Source organism: Toxorhynchites rutilus, chromosome 1, assembly GCF_029784135.1.
Source record: "Toxorhynchites rutilus septentrionalis strain SRP chromosome 1, ASM2978413v1, whole genome shotgun sequence".
Taxonomy (NCBI): domain Eukaryota; kingdom Metazoa; phylum Arthropoda; class Insecta; order Diptera; family Culicidae; genus Toxorhynchites; species Toxorhynchites rutilus.
In genome coordinates, this window is record NC_073744.1 from 6,412,489 (window position 1) to 6,431,469 (window position 18,981).

Consider the following 18,981-nt stretch of genomic DNA (forward strand, 5'->3'; position numbering starts at 1 on the left):
TCCCCGGCTTGCATGAATTTTCAATATCAATTTCCCCATGCTCCATGGATTTGAAGTCTATGTTAGGGAAAGACATTTCAGTCGGAACAAAAATACCCCCAACTTTCATGTATTTGCAATGCCGATTTCTCCAACACTGCCAGGTTTTGAAGTCTGTGTTAGGGAACACATTTTGGTGAGAACAAAAATCCCCATGCTTTCATGTATTTGCAATGCCGATTTCCCCAAGACTCCTTGGTTAGGATGGCTGTGTTGGGGAAACCGTAAATCGTGCCAATCAAAACAAAGTAGTTAGGGCGTTTAGATAACGCACAACATTTGACAGTTATTCAATTGTTTATCTAATGATAAATAACATTTTATTAATTGCGATAGATGCGTAGAAATATTCCCTATCAATTGATGCCAACATCTTTCCGATACAGTAAGAATAGTTCGAGTTACGAGGGTCACTATTTATATTTCGGGAATAGTAACAAAAACAAATAGTTCGGCTGCGAATATATTTTTATTGTTTTTCAAAGTACTCGCCACGATGATCGATACACTTTTGCGCTTGCGCTTAAACCAATTTTCAAAGCATTTATTCCAATCGACACGAGCCTTTTTTTGAGCGATTGTCAAATTATGTGGGATCCAACGTGAACATAATTTTCGCACAACTAAGTGTTCATGTAAAATCGCATATATGCTGGTGGAACTAATGCTTAGGGATGCCTGAATCTCACAATAGGTTACATGACGATCTTGCTTAATCATTTCGTGCACAGCATCGATGTATTCTGGTACTACAGTCGATTTTGGACGACCTTCACGAAACTCGTCGGACAGCGAACTACGACCACGATTGAATTCACTATACCAGCGATACACAGTGGTTTTTGATGGAGCTTCATCGCCAAAAGTCAAATTAAGTTGATTGACGCATTCTTGTTGTGATAATCCACGTCGAAAGTCGTAAAAAATCATCGGCACGAAAATGTTCACGATTCAGTTCCATTTTTTTTGCCGAGACCAAACTTTCAACTAAATATAAAATAAACAAATAGCGTCCGTATGACAAAATGTTCTGAGTACGTATATCGTCGAAAATGTCAAACTTTACGATGGAACCGTCAGAAGGACTCACATGACATCAGTGTTGCCAATTCCCGAAATATAAATAGTGACCCTCGTATAAGCATTCGGAATCTTGCATTTTTTCCTGCATGTTCTGCGTTCAGGTTTTCATTTTACCCCCCATATATTCAGGTTAGACGTAGCCCCACGTCAAAAATACAGATGAAAAAGATTTTTAACCCCTCTGGTACAGATTTAAATGTGGCAACACTGCTCGTGACCTCGAAAACGTCATTTTGCTAACATTTGTCCATTTGTGTGCTTTCCCGAACAAAGCTGCCAATAACGGGCAACTTATGCAGCCGCTAGAATAGAAACAACGAAGGGGGATAGCGAAAACAGAATATTTGCGAAGTAAGTAAGCTGTCACAAGCGTACAAGTATTGCATCTCCTCTGAGGAAAATTCTCAGAATCTTTCTGTGACCGAAACAACAAAATGCAAAATGCGTTTTGTGTTTTATGTTTCCCCTCCAGCTGTGAACGCTAGTGAAATGTTTCTACAAAACCACGCAAGCCATTAAACCTTTTCAGGGTCACCGGAATATTTTACTAAGGAACATTTTCTTCACCTTCGCTTAAGATTTAAGCGAGGCTTAACGGCAAGTTAAGCCTCGCTTAACTTTTTTCCCATTTCTTCACCTCCGCTTAACGGCTAAGCCAGGGTTTAATAAAGCCTGGCTTAGGCTAAGCGTCGCTTATCTTAAGCGGTGGTCTATGACCGCTTAACGCCGTTAAGCGGTCGATTTTCAGTTTTTGCTTTTCTTCACTGTTGTGCTTTGGTAGTAGTAGCAGATATTTTTTCAGCCATTCAACTAGTATTAAAAACGATTTTATACAAAATGTCTTGTTATCGTAATTGTGTTTGGGATACATATTATTGGAGATTTTTAGATGATGATGAAGAAAATAGTGAACAATACGGCGAATTACTATTAACACGTCGTCAATATAAAATGCGTGTTCGAATAAATATTGATAATTGGGACGATCTGGATTTCTTTATGAGATTTCGTCTTCAGAAGAGTACGGTCATGATGATACTGGATATCATACAACCTTCTTTAGAAATCGATGAGACAAGGTAGAAAATATAACCTGTATTGCAGCGTATCTGAAAGATATAATTCTTACATCCTTTGTATCTATGTTTTGCAGATCGCGTTATATTCAGCCATTAGTACAATTATTGGTGGCTCTTCGATTCTACGCACTAGGGTCGGTGCAGATAGCCGTCGCTGATTTTGCTGGTATTTGCATTTCTTCTGTGTGTCGTATCATTCGTCGTGTATCTTTTGCGTTAGCTCAATTACGGTCGCGGTTTATCAAGATGCCGAAAACGCAGCATGAACTACATGCAGCAAGTCGTGAGTTTTACTCAATCGCAAAATTTCCTCGAACAATTGCTTCAATTGATTGTACGCACGTCAAAATACAATCACCTGGTGGTGATCATGCCGAAAACTACAGAAATCGAAAATCATGGTTTTCGATAAACGTGCAAACAGTCAGCTCTGCAAATTTGAAAATTTTGAATATTGTCGCAAGGTGGCCTGGAGCATCCCACGACCAACACATCTTTAATAACTCTTCACTGAAGATGCAGCTTGAGCGAGGAGATTATGGACACTTTATAATCGTAGGCGATTCCGGGTATCGTTATACAAAATATCTGGCAACACCGTTTCTTAGATGTGAAACCGCAGCCGAAAATTTGTATAACGAAAGTCAAATCCGTACTCGTAATGTTGTGGAGCGATCATATGGTGTTTGGAAGCGACGATTTCCAGTACTTTCTTTGGGAATGCGTGTGATAATTTCTACAGTACAGCTAATAATTGTTGCATGTGCAGTGTTACATAATATAGCAATCGATGCCAAAGAGGAGGTTCCACCACCAGAGATAGAAGGATTTGAAGAAATGTTAGCTGCAACAGTGGTTCCGAACGCTTCAAACACAGAGATAAATGATGCAGGTTGTGTTCGCGATCACTTGGTTCAAAACTATTTTGCTCAACTGTAAAAGGATCTTACGTAAATAAAAGACTTGTGTTTATATTCATATACATCAAACTTTAATTGTTGTCATCGTTTATTATTAGTAGGTATATACCTGATTCAGTCACTTATTGAACCAGAACTGTTCGTGGTTGTTTCCGTATTATTTCCGATGGAATTGTTCAACAATTTAATCCGAAGCGCATGCTCCTCCCTCATATGCTGATAACGAAGCTGCTCCATTTGTAGCTTTATTTTGTCGGTTTGAAGATTGATGTGAGCCGATTCCAATTCAGTTCTTCGTTTTTGGACATCGAGACGATGAACCTCCTCCATCATCTCTTCATTGCGTTCTAAAATTTTCTTTTTAAGGTCCTGCTCAATGGTCTTCTGGCGCTTCGATTTTGCCTGAAGGAGATTACTTTTCGGCCGTTTGAGCATAGCGGGGCTGTATTTGTCCCATGTATCACCAGATTTTGGGACAGAACTCGTACTTTTGCTGGGACTCGCTAGTTGATCTCGATCATCACCGGTTGATCCTTCAATGTGATCACTTTCGATCACTTTATCACATGCAACCTCATTGTTGATAGCAGATCTAGAATCGTCATCTAGATATTCAACCTCATAACCATCGCTCGTTGCTGCTTCCACTTCAGCATGAGGCTCTATCTGAGAATCTATCTCGGGCTCAATCAATGTTGTGGATTCTTTTGGCGCAGCAGCAACGGTTTCTTCATCATCATCATCGTCGCAAAGAGATTGAAGTCCATCGACAGACAACGCGATTACTTCTCGTAGCTCAGCCATCGCTTCTGATTATGGCCGCCATTCTTCAGAGCCTCGACCGCCACCAGTGGCTCTACGCGATAATGTCTCCTTTGAAACCGCCTGACGGATGTTCTTTTTTATATTTTCATATTTCTTTTTGAGTACTGTCAGCGTTCTCACCTGTTTGGAAAAATTGATAAAAAAAAATATTTGTATTGATAGAGCCATAACCCGATCATAAATATCATAATGCTTTGAATGCCCACGCATAATAACAGGGACAGTTTCGGCAGCCCAATATCAATGAGAGTTGAATCAAGTTGAATTAGTTTTAGATAACATCAATCCTACTTTGATTTGATCAGTAGTGTATCCAGGGGGAGGGGCTTAAGGTCAAAACCTCCCCCAGAGCCTAAAATTTTCATTTACATCCTCTTTTTAAAATTTGTTCGACACAAATCCTCCCTAGACCGAATTTCTGGCTACGCCACTGAACGATGAATAAAATCTGGTTTGCCGCGCTACCACTGTGTCACTCTGTCGCTGTCATTGTGCTTGGGCCTTAAAAAGGTCTGGCTCGCATTCGAAGTATATTCAAAATTTACAGATTGCTCAAACTAAAATCGTGCGTAACGAAGAAACGCAAATTTACTTGTGAATAGCACACGAAGTACTATTATACTTACCGTATTGAGGCAGCTCGTATTGAACTCTCTAGTGATTTCCTCCCACATGCGAACTTTATCGTCGTTCCTTTTAACGTCGCTGACCTTGCATTCAATTACGTCTTTTCTATTCAATGCTAATCTCAGCAGCAATTCTTCTTCCGCATCTGTGAAATTAATCGAGCGGACTCGCTTTTTGTCTCCGAGTTTCGGCGTCATTTTACTTTACCTTTTTGTTCAAAGTCCCAACGAGTTGTTAAAAACAGAAAAATAGATTCAATTCTTCTACTACTGACACTATCTCATAAGAGCCAAAGTCTTATTTATAAAAATGACTGTTTCCTGGTGTTATGTGTTGAGAAATATGTAATTCTCAAGGAAACATTCATCATTACTGTGAAAAGAAAAACACATGCTGTTGCATAGAATTGATGAGTAAAGTAAAAAAAAACATAACAACATGGAAAATCCATGAAAATCATTTATTACATTTACGAAATTGGCCCTCATTAATGATCAATGTCGAATTTCTCGATTGCGTATCACATCAAAACAATCATCGTCGGCTTAAAGTGACAGGTCAAATGGAAAAATAGGGCGACCAAACGGGAAATATACCTAAGCGCGGCTTACGGTAAGCGAGCCTCTCAGATTGCTAAACCGGGGTGAAGAAATGTAATTTTTTAAGCCTCGCTTAAATGTGCGGCTTAACGTTAAGCGAGGCTTACCGTAAGCCAGGTTTAACGCGTTAAGCGGGGCAGGTGAAGAAAACGGCCCTAAAGAGTTATTTCTGAAATTATATCCGAAATGATAAACCAACAAATTAAAAAAAAAGATTGTGTAGTCTTACGTCCTAAGCGGTCGTGTCTCAGATACAACCCCTTTAATTTTTTTGCATTCTAAAATTTTCAATATCCGACATAATAAACCATCGAACTGAATGAAATCATTTCGTAGTCATACATCCACAATGTGGTTATGTGTTTTGGAAACAACCCTCCACAATTTTTTAAAACAAAAGCGACAGCTGCTGGGTATTCAGGGAATCGATTTGATTGGAAATTCTCATCAAATTTCGCGGGTGAGCAGATGTTTTTTACCGCACAAATATCAAACCAAAAATACTCCCTCAACTGGTGGGTCCATCATTCGATCGTCCCGTAATCCACCGAACAAGAATGGCAACTTATTTCCTTTAACGACATTCTCAGCGGAGGCTCAGCTTATAGGGTAACATGTTGAGCTCCACTGCTGAGCCACTGACTGCTGCTCGGCCGACATCATCACACAAAGGAAAATGGATCGTTGTTATTATCGCAATCATCAGCGGCCTAATCCCTCGGAAGATGAGACACACAAAGAACACTTTCGGATTGATTCGGTTTAACTGCCGCCGAAACATTGTGCTTCCCTCTTTTAAATCCCACATAATGTTGCTTTCATTTCACCACCGGCCTCCCCAAAAATAGGATTTGTTTTCGTTGGCGTCGAATCGGGGAGTGGCATCTTCCCAGCATTTCGTTCTTCCGCCTGCCTAAAAGCATTCCCGCGAGAAGTGGATTAAATTGTTTGCCACTGCTGCTGCTTCTCGCGGATTCTCTTCGACGGGAAAAAGTTTTCGCCGCACGCAAAAATGAAAACCGTGTTATCGGCCCTCAAAACGGGAAGAAGTTGTACTGATTGTGTGGATATTAGTTCCATCATTATGAACTGCACTTCGTCTCATCTCATCATTTTATCTCAAACAGTCTATGTTTTGATGTTTCAATTTCCAATAAAATTTAACCAAGCTGATACTCTTATCAGCTTTCCAATGTTCCGCAACGGGAATCCCACTCCGTTTCATATGCGCTGGAAGATGCTCCAATGGAGCCTCCCATCATTCGAAGCCGGCTTCGAATTATACATGTGATTCGTAGCTCCCACATTCATCGGACTCTCGGGTTGGATGGGGCTGTCAATATATGCAAGTTCGCAAGTATGTTTCAAATGGTTTCCATTTCCCACCATTTCTACTGAATGGAGGACAAGAAAAGCACAATCATCATCATCATCATTATCGTCATCGTGGATGTGTGCTCGAATCGCTCGCTGCTGCTTCTCTTTTCCAGCGCGGAATATCAGCATAATTGAAAATTTCCTCATCTGTTACGTCTGGGTGGAAGTGAGCGCGTGTTTCCCAACGCTCTAAGCCCGACGGAAACGGCAAGGACGACGGCGGAGGAGACGAGATAGGAAAGTAGATTTCCTAGTACCATTTCGATCAGCCGGCTGACTGAAGAATTTTTTTTTTATTCCGACAGAACCATCTTTCGAGGCGGGAGGGCGCTGGAGGGTTCGGGCCTGGTACCACAAGCTGCTTTCCTGTCGACAAAGCACACCACATTCCACCGAGGCGAATACGTGTATTCCTGCAGACTGTTTGGGATCCAGGATGAAATTGAGCCTGAGACAGCGCGGTGATGGTGGGGTGTCGGAGGTGACGGGGCAGAGTTGCGTTTTTTACGCTACTATTTGCTGCTGCTGCTACATTGAATGTGAATTGAGAAGCGATCATTTTTAACAACTTTCCACTCGCTGAATTGAACCATTAGTTGCGCTCCAGGTGTTTTTTTCTTGTTTCTGAGAGCGATTTTGATGGCGAAATGTAGCAGTTAGGATAATGGGTCGCAAGTTTTCCGCTGTCAAAAAATACTGATGTACTCTTGCGGGACAATCTACTCGATCAACCGACCGCGGAAAAATGATGAAATTATGTGAGGTGTTATGGTTGAACTAGTAGTTTTACGTCCGGCACTCAATCTAAGAATATTACGGAGTCACTCATTTCTTGAGGCGTCGAAAGACATTTCTTACGGAGCGACGATGAATCGATTCAGAGCACTTATGTACTGTTTTCTTTCCGAGTGGTTTACCCTGCAAAATCATACAAATTGAACAGAGCTGAACACAGATGAAATTTACCACAGATAGAATGATATTATTCGATACGTACCTGAAAAGAAATTACCGCCCCCTTCTCCCCTTTTTTTTGGTCGAAAGATTTTCCGGAAAATTTCCAAAAACGTATCAACTTTCTGGATATCTGAGAGCCATGATCTGTCACTGTACAGGCTAAACTTTTGAGCTTGAGCTTGAGCTTGGGTAGACTGCATACTTCGTAGTTGCTCTCCGTGATTGACCTGAACCAACCAAATTGCACAAAGAACACACAGAATGACGCTTGGGACTAGCAAATCATTTTCGTTGTGCAATTTTCGGTGATTCGAGCTTTAAATGGTCAATAACGACGCCGGCCACGTCCTTACAGTCACCAGGGGAAGGGAAGGAATGTTAGTATGATATTCACCGCCCGGAGGCCAGAATGGTCGCCTCTATAGCGTGGTTCCCTAGCGATTATCATGGGAGGGGGATAGTTGTTAGTAGGGAAAAGTAAGAATCAGGATTCACTGTGGTAAGTGATGTGATTATATAAACGCGAGCTATTGACCGCTCGACGAAACGAAAACTACAATCTCATGTGTCACAACACGCTGCAGAGATTTTTTTTATGTATCCTGATAAGGAAAAATTATTTGGACCGGCTATATATTATATTGTTTCTCGCACGTAATTTACTGTGGGGTAACCATTAGAACTCTTCAACATCAATCGGACTAGACATCTTTCATGCTGTTATGCGGTTACAAGAGGCTTTCGATGTTATACCATTGTAGCACTGTATTCTCTCCATTCAGCTCCCCTGGCGGATCACACATGCACCCACAGAGTTTCCAACGTGAGCTCAGCTTCAGCTATGTGTCCGTCAGTAGCATATAATTCGCGAGTTCAACAAACAACACACTCGAGAATCGACGGAATATGAACCGTTAATTGAACTCGCGAACTCCACATCACCGACAAACACACAACCAAAACCAAACTCACGTCAAAAACCCAGCGGGTATAAATGCAATCCGCGAAAAAAATAAATAAAAACAATACAAAACACACTATAATATAAAACCAACAACACCCACAAACAGCATCAGACTACACACTCAACGGATAACAATTCTAAATCTAAAATCACATCTTAAAGAATATTAAATATTGCATAAGAGTATATGAAAACAAATAAAAACTTAGCTCCTCATGTCAATAAATCCTCCCATGTCGATGTCGATAACTTCACCATCACACAACAAATTATTGCTGAACGCTACAAAACACACTTGGACACCATAGTATTCGTATACGTTTCGGAACGAGTTTATGAAATTTATTCCATAGACACTGACATGTTATAACGCGAAGGAGCCTTTTCTCTCTTTTGTATAGAGCATGGAGCAATGAAAACAATCGCGCTCACTTCACCCCCTTTCTTTTCAAAACACTTCGATAGCGAGGGAAACACCTAAAACTTCGCTCGATGAAATCAAACCAAACTTCACGTTTTGACTCATTTCAAAAACATTCGTTAATCCAATATAAACCGATAAGTTAAACGAACAAAATGTACCCGGCGTAAAGCAAAATAAACCGAAACACCTTTAGCGTGTCAAATGACGAATAACGAAACAAATGTGGAGCGAAGGAAAAACACATCCGCACACGACGACAGCACGATTGGAACTCGAAATGAAAAGATAAAATACATTTGAATGATAAACATATTCAATAAATTTGGAACCAATCGTATTTAATTTGTATGGATTTGTATGAGGATAATTGATTCCTTATATGGCTTTTCGCTTTGCAGGCAAGTTTCGTGAAACGAATCTAGGCCGTAAAGCGAGGTATAGGTGTATATAACCCATCCATTTTTTGACGTAGAACTACGTCTTTCATTAAGGATGCCAAATCAGAAAACAGGTCACGTTTTTATGAAATAAAGTTAACGTTTATAACTATTTTTGCCGTGAACGGATTTTGGCGATTTACATAGTAAACGAATCGGAAATTCCCTAAGATTTGTTTAATATGCTATACATTAGAATATCCTGGTTTGTAAATGGTTAAAATACATGAAAACATTAAGCGAACAGATCTGTCAATAACGAGCAACTTATCGACGAGCAGCGAAGGGGAAATCGTAGGATTTAAAGTCTCCGTGAACAAAGGAAAAGAAGAACAATGAAGGGGAATACTTGCCTAGAGTATAAACAGTGAATCTCGCTGAGGCAAACTTTCATTCGGCATCGGACTGTTGAGCAATCCAGTTTACTTTGCTTTCGCTGCGCTTCGATCTAAGATTGGACCCCACCAGTGGTAATCCAACTTGGATATCGTCGTGTGGTTTTTTCAGTTCGTTTTTGGCGTTATTCGTATCGTGTTTTTTTGTCTGCGTCATGAATTGGACGCTTCGCGTAGTGTGTGATGAGCAAGAAGAAGAGGAAAGCTGGCTCGAGCACTGCAAAAAGCGAACGCATTGCCAGGGGAAATCAAATTTCGAGACAAGCGTCATCTAGTGAAGCACGCGATGTTGGTGCAGTGAAAAGCGCTCGCACTGAACCGAGCCTTCGCGAGTGTGACACCGCATCGAACAACAGCGAAGTAGGCGACTTCGGCGCGTCGGTCGAAAATGTAAACGCCTTTACCCATTCGCATCGATGGGTGTTACAGCAGAGTACCAGCTGTGTGGTATAATTCAGTATTTTTCCAAGCAAGTTAACATTGTTTGTTTTTAGTCATCATAAGGGCTTCGTTGGTGCCTTTGACATTGCATGAATGCATTAAACTGACGTTATTGCGAAGCAGGCATTAAGGTTGTGCGCCAAAAATCATTTGGGGAATACCAAGCGTCTTGAATGTTGTATTGGAATGTTATAAGTTATTTGGGTTCGCGTGCCAGTCGCAAAACTGCCTTCAACTAGGATTGCGCTAATCTTGATCATAATAAAGCAATGCTACTGTTTTCGAGGTTGTTGATATCAACAAAAATAGTTTATTTCGCTTGTTTAGACACCAAGAAAGTGCAACTTTTTACGAGGCCAGTAATATAAACAGAGTCGTTTCTTTTGAGAATAACGCAAAATGATGAGAAGTGTTTATATTCCTAGTAGTTTCAAGCCACCAATATATGGCTCTGTATGCGTGCTATGGCGAACGCTTGGTTCACGTTGTACGAACGACGCCTAGAGGTGCAATTTCACTGAGGCAATACTAAATAACATGTAGCATGATATTTGATACTTGCAAGTGTTGTCGTTGTTGTTGTTTCCTCGCGGTGCCAAAGATATATTGATGTAGTTATGAGATGTGGAATAATGGTGCTGGTGCAACATGTATATAATCGACTGTAGCCGAGTCTATGTCAATTGTGAAAAAAACCAACGGAATAGCGTTCGACGTAAATTTTCAATGCATTGAGATGTAATTGATTGCGACTTATGATCAGCTGGTGTGTTGTTCTGCGAGGGCAAGAATGAATCATCAATCAACTATCAACTGATTCTACAATGAAAAAAACATTTCAGAGATTATTCTACTAAGCAGTTCTTTCCTAAAGTTCACAGCACTATAGAGTAATATCCGAAGGTATAAACAAGCGACTTATATAAAATAACAGTGTAGTTCTACGTCAACAATGCGGTCGTATCTTGGACACAACCTCCTATAATTTTTTTGTTTTAAACCACATCAGGATTCAAAATTTATAGCTAAAATTAATGTTTAACTTACCAAAATTCTAAGTTTCGAAAATTCATAAAAACTCAATGTGTCACAAAGTTCACCAAAAATAGTTCCATCATCTTGGAAATATTTTTTAATTTTCTACATAGCTTTTATTTTATATGTAAAAAATTTTAATAAAAAATACATATTTTAGATATTGCAAATTGAAGTTTGTTTTTCGTAAATAAAAATAGAGTACTATTTTATTTTCTCAGTGTATATTTTTTCACGTTTGAACGTTTTTGAGATTTTGAGATCAAAAATTTCTTCTACTAAAATCGATACGCCCTATTAAAAAGTTAAACTTGAGTCAAAATATTCCCAATTGCTGAAGAAAACTTAAATTTCCTCCAACCCAAATGGAATAAAAACTTCCGTTCGAATCAAAAATACATTTAAATCTGCATTTTAGGACGATTTCATTCTTTTAGGACGATTTCATTCTCTGTTTTGAATTTGAACAATATAAGAAACAAACAAATCGAAATCTACACCTCAAGCAAAAGAAAACTTCATATGGAATGTGTGCGACAAATTTGCCGCCGAACAAATTGGAACTATGGTTTACTTTACCCCATATATTTAACCATTGGTTTTCCCAGCTGTCGCACACTGGTTTCTATCCACGTGTCGTTTTTTTTTTTGTGATCCCGCCTCCGACCGGTCCTCTTCGCACCCATTGCAATTCAATTTCGGCTCAATCCCGCTCCGTTTACATACTATTGATCCAACGAGCAATCGCAGCCGGCTAGACCTTGTGCCCAAGTCCAGATAGATACGGCGGCACATGGAACCGGAAGAAAGCAAACAAACACGCAGTCAGCGTTTTGGCAGTTGGCATCAGCAGCAGCAGCAGCAGCAGTTGTTGATAGTATCCCATTGTCGCCTTATCATCGCAAACATTCGTTACCTCGGGTTTCATTTTTTTCTCCTACAGCCCTGTCCGCTTTCCTATCCGGCGCAGGTCGATACGGCTGGCAGAACTCGAAATGGGTTTCGGAAGCGAGAACCTCGGCCAGCGCCTCGTCACACCTCCCGGGGTAAACATTTGTGGAAATGGCTCTATCACATTGGGGGGAAGACAAATCGTCGTGCTTCGAAAAGGGTTGTGCCGCCTCGAGAAGCCATCATGCCATCCATATAGACAGCAAACATTATTTATTGCTTCAATATTGACCTCTGGCACTGTACCACATCGGGCCGGAACTGAGCCTTCGATGGATGCAAGCTAGCACGATCCGACCGCGGCCAATATGCCGATTCATAAGCTCCTCTCGTAGATACGCTTCCAATGCTGAATTTGTTGGTAATTGATATAAACTACTATTTTGAAGTATGGTTTACAATTTGAGCCTAAACACAAGGTGCCCTCATCATCTGATTCAATCGATCGAATTATTCCCTCTTGACCAGTGCAACTACTCGTTTGTTCAATTCATGAATCAATATTTAACATCCATTTCTACGTTGGTGAAATGTTTGAGTTCCAATGGATTCCTCCCAGTAGCAACACGCAATGGAAGAAAGCCGCAATGGAACTAGAAATTAGACAAAAAGAGAGAATAATAATAAACTTCCGTTCCGTTGCTGGAACGTTTCCTTTCCTCGGCGGCATGTTGGCGAACAATCCGCCGAGGACATTGCCACGGTCAACCCGACTTCCGACAGTGGACCTTTCAGGAAGATTTATTTCCATCATTGTATTCATTGGCCTTGTTTACGACTACCACTATTATTACTAGGTTCGGTTCAAGGCTCCCTATCTATCCGGCTTGCCGTAATAGATTTATTCACTGTTATCAACCGCACCGGATCGGAGGCGATTTATTCAAGCTTCCACAACGGAGGAGCTGTCAACGGAGATTAGTGGACCGTTCGTGGCCTTAAACGTTCATGAAGATGGGTTGAATTTAACCGGAATGTTGAATTTCAGTTAATTGCGAGTTAAACCATCTGGACTCTTCGATATTTTTCCATTATGGTGCGGCTTTCAAACTATCTATGTAAATAAAAATGGAAGGCCAAATGGTGTTGGTAAGCGGAAAACCCAAGGAAGGGATGGTTCGATTTGAGCCGTCTTTATTTTGCTGCATTCGTCGCTTCTCGTAGTTCAATATAGCGTAGAAAAAAAATCGTAAATTTTTCGGAACATTCTGAAGGAAGGTCGAAAACTTCGGAAAATTTAATTCTCATGTGTTCTACATTTACATCATGATAAACGTTATTGGCAGTGTTGCCACATTTAAATCTGTACCAGAGGGGTCAAAAACTTTTTCTCATCTGTACTTTTTTCCAAAAATCTGTACCAAAAATCTGATCCATCGAAAATTTTCGTTGTAGAGAAAAAAAATGATTTATTAGCATTAAAAATACTCATTTATTTACCGAGGAGTGAGGCATAGTAAGAACGTTACCGTACAGAATCTGTACCAAAAATAACGAAAAAAATATGTACCATTCCAGATAAATCTGTACGTGTGGCAACAATGGTTATTGGCTCAGCGAGGGCTTGACTAGTAGAATACAGCTATTTATGAAAAATGCAAATCTAAGATGGCGGCCAATACAAAATTTTTTTGATAAAAAAATACAAAAAAATCGGATTACATATTTTCAGTAATTTAGGAAAAATTATGAAAAATGCAGTTCCAAAATGGCCGCCATCATAAAATGGCGCCATTTTTTTTTCAAAGCCCATCAATATGGGTATCAAATGAAAGTGCTCGACTGGTAGAACACAATAGATCATGAAAAATCCAAATCCAAGATGACCGCAGTTTCCTAATTAACAATTACTTTTTAATGGTTCCATTCAGCTTGACCTGTTTGTATGTATGTTTGAATGTTTGTAGGGTTGTCCCACATTAATAGAAAATTTACCCCGTTCCGGTTGACTGATTGATCTGAAATTTGGAACATACTTTAAATTCTACTGTCATTATAAAACTGCGTATTCCATGTTCTTGAAAAGTTTAATTTGGCCGCCGCTAAAAAATGGCTGAATGGCTTGACTTAGAGAATACACTACACTATGAAAAACATAAATTCGAAAAGGTCGCCGCCACAAAATGGTCGACTATGTATTTTTTTGCAATCCTCTCAATATTGGTATCAAATGAAATGATTTGACTAATAGAATACAGTACATCATCGAAATATTCCGAAGAAAGTTAGGAAAGATACAAAAATTGAAAAAGGCATACATTTTTTGAATGGTTTTAATGTAGAAAGTGTACTACATTAAACCCATTCAGATAATTTACTAAAAAACTAGAAAATAAAGTAAGTAAAAAAAACTTTTTAAGTTGAACGGTTTAGTGTACTAAGAGCTAGAAAATTATTTGGCAATTAGTAGTTAGTAGTTATCACATCCGTTCCTTCATTGATCTAGGGCAATGTAGAGACTAAAATAAAATCGTGGGGTATATGATGAAACAACTTACTGTGGATAAAGGAAATCCAACGTTTATTTCTTACCTAATTTTCTTCGGAATATTTTCATGATGTATTGTATTCTGTTAGTCAAATCATTTCATTTGATACCGACATTAAGGGAATTGCAAAAAAAAACATAGTCGACCATTTGGTGGCGGCGACCTTGATATAACTATCAAATTAATATCATAATTGCTTCCTTAGGGTAATCCCTTGGTTTCACTATCATTTCACACGAGAATGACATTTAAATTATAACATAATCGGCAGAAATCTTACAACACTACTCATTATCGTTTGTGTTTGACGTTTCCCTCACGTGAGCACGTAGAATTTACCCGTTCATAAATGTTTAAATTTCGTCCGTGTTTCATCAGTTCTCATCATTGTTAACAGTTTACTGTGATTGCTTGGTAAGTGCTTTGCAGTTGACTATATAATATAATCAAGTGTAATGTAATTTTCGTCCAAAAAATTACAAAATAAAGTGTCCGAAATTTGAATTCAATCTGTCCGAAATTTGATTTAGTGTCCGAAGTTTGATTCTTATTCGCTTCATTTGAAAAGCATTTTATTCGATGATTTTTTTATGTTTTCAATAAAATAGGTACCAAAGTAGAAAGCTTAAAAGCATATTGAACTCACTTATCAAACATATCAACCAAATAATACCTGTGCATAAAGTTTAGATCTGTTTTCTGCATCATATGCCTTAAGCCTCCGAAATATGATTCAGAACGGTATTTTGGGACTGCGGCTATCTTGGAATTGGATTTTTCATGATCTGCTATGTTCTACTAGTCGAGAACATCCTTTTGATACCCATATTGAAGAGGTTTTTGAAATAAAATATAGTGCGCCATTTTGTGGTGGCGGCTATTTTGGATTTGCATTTTTCATAAATTATTGTAATTATTGTATGTAGTCAATCCCTTTCATCTGATACCCACATTGAAACGGTTCTGAGAAAATATGTAATCCGTCATTTTGTAGCGGCCGCCATCTTGGATTTTCAAGACCATGGAATACGCAGTTTTATAATGACACCAGAGATAAAGATTTGTTCCAAATTTCAAATCAATCGGTCAACGTGAAGGGAATTAAATTTCTATTAATGTGGTACACCACTTAATGCAAAGTTACTAAGTTACAAAGTTACAAAGTCACAAACATACAAACAGGTCAACCTAGATAAAACAGTTTAATAAAAAAGGGCAAATCATAATTATAATACGTTTACCGAGAGAAAATGATTTTTTTATGACTCGATTATCCAGCGGATTCGATTATCCGGAGTGAAAAAAAAAACAATACTCCGGATAATCGAGTCCGACCTGTACTAAAAAAAATTCAATTTTGAATTATTTTTTTTATTTTGTACTACTCTGGTACTATTCTAGTTTGTATTAAAATTTCTCCCTATGTCTATTTAGGTATGTGTGATTTTTTCAGAATTTTTAGAGTGTTTTTCGCGGTACAAAAAAAAACATATATATTTCCAGACATTTCGATATTTAAAAAAAAAATACTTCAAGACTCACTCTAATTTTTATTTAAATGCGTTCGTATGTGTTGTTTTTTTTCCACATGTAGCGTTTTTTTTTTCTCTTGAAGTTTTAAGAGGATTGCGCGAAAAAAAAAATTCTTGGCCTTTGGGCATTTTTAATTTATTTTGAATTTAGGTACCCAGTACTGCTCTAATATTTAATTAAATTTTGTTTTCCATGTGTCTAAAATACATTGGACTTAGATGGTTTACCAAACTCCAACCAAACGCATGCTGCTTGTTTTTATGGGTGAATGTGGGGGAAAAGCAATTAACGAAATTGTGCAATTGTGCTTGAGGAATGTTTCATGGGAATCGTAAATATTGAAGTGCTTGCGCATGAGTCATTTGTTGAGAAACAATTAACTGCTTATGGGAAGAAGGATAATTAATTTATTGTGAGTTTAAAAATGGAACTTGGAATGGGATTTAAAATAGGATTTGAAATCATACTACAGAAGAACGCTAAACAAAATCCAAATTATCGTATCTTTTTTAAATTTTAATCTTACAATTGAAAACCACGAATGCAATAAAATAAAAATAATAATGCAAACGATGAAGAAAATTATTTTTGTGTCTCGCAATGCTATTAAAAATTCAGGAAAAAATTACGCCACATGTAGAAAAGAAAGACACATACGAACGCATTTAAATGAAAGTTAGAGCAGAAGTGGGTCTCAAAGTTATATTTTTTTTCAAAATTCCGAAATGCAGGAAAATATATAAAAAAAAATTGTACGGCACAATTAAATTTTTATTTATCGATATACCTTAGTATGATGTACTTTCATTATTTTTTCTTATTTTTTTTCTGTGCATTGTTTGTGTGCATTTTTCACCATAGATCCTATGGTGTACCATATGAGAACTGAAATATATGGTGCTACTGCCAAAGTGTTTTATTTAGTACCCTATATAATATTTTTTATACAACTGGTAATTTGATTTGGGGGCACTTTTCACTCCCTTACCCAGCCAGAACCTTTGAAAATATAAAAAAATATATTTTTTTGTACTGGGCAACACTGAAAAAAATTGAAACAAATCACACATATCTAGAAAAGCCGTAGGATCACATTTAAATAGGAATTAGAGTAGTACTGAATCTCTAATTAATAAAAAATCAATATTTCAATATTTTTTTAGTACTTCAATTTTTGATAATTTTTTTTTTTTGATAATTTTTTTGATACAGCGTAGTAAGATGCACATTCAGGATTTTTTTTAGCAAGAAATCGTTCGATATCTTGAACAATACTTAGTTAGGTAAGAATATTTTCCGAAAAGTGTAGGGATTGTGGCAGTAAGAGGGCATATTCCTTGAGGTGTTCATTTTATCTCCTCTTTAACACCAAGATGAAGAATAATGCTTGTGATGCATGCTCATTATTCTCATGCTCGTCGTATCATTCTCGCGAGGAGAAGAATGAATCATGAATCAACCATCTTCAGTTGATTCTACAAAACCTCGCAAACTATTGGCTCTTTCCAGGGCTAATACAAGAGTTTTTTTTCGAAAATTTCGATGTATTCTTAAATAATATCCGAATTGATAAGTGAGTCAATTGAATAAAATAATTTCGTAGTCCTACACAAAACTACGTATTTCAGACACAATTCCATACCATTTTATTGAGATAATACTTGAATGGTTTTACTTGTTCAATAGTTCGTTTCAAAATCAATTATAACTTTCTTCGTTGTGATAAGTGTGTAGAAAAATTTTCAATCGATTAATGCGTGCTTTCGTACCCCGGGCTTAATCCCTCTGAGATATCTTTGACAATGCATTGCAGAACAAAAAACTGGTAATCTTCATCTTGCTAGTGGATAAGAAGTCTCTCAGCTTGCTGAACATTTCCATATTCCTCCGTTTAAACCCGTCCGACGGCCGGAAGCAATTTAATGTGCCCGCAAGTATCTTCCGTGCTAATCCTTAACTCTCCAGCAAAGAAAGTATGCGTCGCAAGTAGCGAAATACGTTCCCAATATGCTGTCAAGAGTTTTCAGCACAGCTTCGAACGATTCAAGTTGGCATACGCTGCACAAATTGTAATCAGTTTATCCTTCCACTTGAAGTTGTTTTTATATTATTCTTGTATTCCACTCTCTCTCGTATGTCTCAGGATGGATACCCTCGGAGGAATAATTTATAGTCCCAGCTGATGCCTGGGCCGATCTGAGCTTATTCACTGCTTCAAGGAGGACAAGGCCACGACACAAGTGAACCCGGCTCCAAACACCCGCACCGTGCTTGCTTGCTTGCTTGCTCTCCCTGCTAGACGAGTGATTGCACACGAAGTGCATTCAAATGAAATGCCAGGCCTTCGATGGGAAATAGACTCGGAGAATATGGTTTGCAAATTGAGTGGATTGTTGTCAGCTGAATGCATTCAATTTATTGTGTTTTTCTTTTCCCGTTCCACCCTGACATTTGCGTGTGGGCATGTCCTCGAATGTAAGTAGAACCTTCGATGTAAGTAATACTTAGTAATAGCAGTGGAAGTTGTCAAATTCCTTCCTGGAATTTACAATTGCGATTCCAAGAATATATTCAATCATCGTCATCATTCACAGTTGGTTACCTTCATCATCCCTGGAAGCAGGATTGTTTTCACACATTTTCTTCCCCTGGTAGAAGTTTGATTCAAAATTCATGATCCTCATCTCAACAGCACCCTAGTCCCAGCATTCCCCAGCGGGAAGAAATGCAATAAAAGTCCAAATCCGTTTGCATGGCGTGGGAAATCATTTGCACTATTTTACTATTTTTCATACTGCTGCTAATA